We start from the raw sequence: 2,878 nt of genomic DNA, 5'->3' as shown, positions 1-2,878 counted from the left end.
TCTCATCACAAATATCTACAGAAATGGTAAACCCTAATCAAGTAAATGATAATAATATGTGAATTATAATATTGCATAGTGTAACAAAATATAACAATTTAGTTATTGTTTGTGAATTTTAGAATTTAGTATTTACCGTTTCATTAAAATATATATTATTTTAATCATTTTTAAAAGTAAAAATATAAATAACTAAATAAAATTAATTTTTATTCACTGATAAACTATCAATTTCGTTCGTGAATACTAAAAATGCTCATAAAATTTCTTATGTAAGCTACAGAGAGAAAAACTTTTAAGACTGGAATTTTTTTTATTTAATGAGAAAATAATTTGAACATTTTCGAGAATTTTCGAGAATTTTGTCAAAATTTGAACTTTCAAAGCATATAAAAAATAATTGTGCCTGTATATATTTAATATTTTTGAACTTCCATTATTATACAGTAATTTAATAAAAATTTAGAAAAAGATAGAACAATTTCTCAAGTCTGTACATAGAACAAATATTAAAGTCAAAATATTTTGAAAATATTTCTATGTATGTAAAGTGCCAATATAAATATTTGGTGAAAATGTCAAGTGTCTACGGTTAAAAGTTTATGAGTTTCACCAATAAAATTAATTTTGTTAAAAATTGCTACATTTACATTGTTATCAAAAAAGATGCTAATGTCAAAAACTGAAGCATTTTTATTACCCCAAATGTTGAAGACACAAAAAAAACACACATCATTGTCAATACAATACATTCATTCGTTACGCTCAAAATCTAAAAACTAATAATTAGACATTTAGACTAAAGCGATTCGTGTAGTGAAATTGCCTATACGAGTTGCCGTGTAATAGAGCATACAAATTATTCAATTATTGTTATTCTTTTAGATCAGTAGTGTTCATCAATGTTTCTTCCGACAAAGTAATTATGTGTTTTTTTCAACATATTTTATAATTGGACCTATGAACGTACAGATTTTAAAAATTATTAATTGTATTATAGACAAAATGTAATTCCTGATGATCCTTAATTTTCTGAATTTTTTGAGCAAATTGTTAAAATAATATTAAGTACAATTAATAAACTTTATTTTAATATTATTTGTAGATTGTATTTATTTACATTAATATATTTTACATAACATTTTTAAGACATAATGAAATAGTATATTATATAATTATTATTCATAATATTTTCTTATATATTTTTAGTAGGTATATTGTTTAGAAAAGGAGGAATTAAAATAAACAGCTTGTAAAAAAATAAAGAATATTTATTTTATTTTCAAAAACCACTAAGAAGTATATTATATAATATTTTTTTTTTTTTTTTTAGGTTTAAGGCTTCAACTGCTAAGGTATTAGCCTGCGTGGTACTGTAAGGGAGGGTACTATAGTTTTTTTATACGTGTGCATATATAATATTTATTTTTACAAAAAAACTAATAATTAATTAAAACAAAACATAGAAATTCTAAAAAAAATTGTATTGCTGTTATTGTTGAACTTAATAAAATCATGATGAATATTATATAACGAGTAAAAAAAAATAATAAGCTGCAGTACTTGGTAAGAACACTATAGATTGAAAATATTATGGAATACATTTTAGTTATTAATGAAAGGCCGATGCTATATTATTATCAATATTTTTAAAAATTATTTTTTTTATACGGTTTAACAAAAAACTTATAATAAATTATGCAATAGATTTGATTTTAAAAACGTGCATAATAATTTTTGTTCAGGAATTAAAATATTTTGGATATGAATGAAGAATGGATATTAAATATTATTAATTAATATTTGTTATATTATTATAATAATAGTAAAAAAAAATAGAAAAAAAAACAACGTTATGTGTGTTATCTGAAATCGAATAAATACAATGATGATGATACATCTATCCCACGTTTTTATATGTAAATATAATATTTCAAATTTTGACACAACTCGAAATACGATTGTTACCAACAATATTTTATTACAATATTCAATTGTCAACAATGATTGATAAAAACGATTTTCAATTTAAGTGCTTACATATTTCATTTGAGACTGATTTTCTTTCCTTGAAAATGATTTATAGCTACCTGAAAGCATAATATTGTGTTTTGTTAGTTGTAGGCCATTCGATCGTAGGAAAATGAATACAGAACTTTGTAAAATAAGGTAGGTACATGTAACATGGTTTGATTTTGAGATGAAATTCGAGAAGCATTATGTTCAATCGATAAATTAAATTACTCTTGATTAGTTGTATTAAAAATATTATTTATTTGATAGTTATGAATAAATTAGCCATAACTCATAAGAAATGCAAAAGGAAGTGGCATACCCATGAATTGTTTAGGGTGAGAGTGTTCAATAACGCAATAATTACTTTTAGTTTCCGAGCGGAATAATACATTTATTGGTATAAATACTATATATGGGGTATGTAATAACTTTTTAGAGAAGTCGATATTTTAATATTTAATTTAAAAAAAATAAATACTGGATTACTTATGTTATGTTGTGGACTGTAGTACTTTGAACAAAATCGATTTTGATGTTATTATTCAAAATTAAATAATCGTAGATACTTGAAATTTCCATCGAACATTTATATAATAATTAATATAATTTTCAAAATATGATGAGCTATTTATAGACGTTTGAAATTTCTAACTTTTAAATTCTGAGCAGAGCGAGGAAGCTAGTAGTTTTACAATAGTGTTTATTTTTTATTTATTTATTTTTTTTATTATGTATACAAAATTTCTACCAGAAGGAGTGCTTCGATTTCAACATAATATAGTATCTTATTTTTTAGTAAATCGGATCAAGATGGTACTAATTTTCTAAATTTACCGATTTTCTCAATAGTTATTTAATGCCA

This window comes from Acyrthosiphon pisum, chromosome A1, assembly GCF_005508785.2.
Source record: "Acyrthosiphon pisum isolate AL4f chromosome A1, pea_aphid_22Mar2018_4r6ur, whole genome shotgun sequence".
NCBI classification, from domain to species: domain Eukaryota; kingdom Metazoa; phylum Arthropoda; class Insecta; order Hemiptera; family Aphididae; genus Acyrthosiphon; species Acyrthosiphon pisum.
This window is presented reverse-complemented; position numbering follows the sequence as displayed.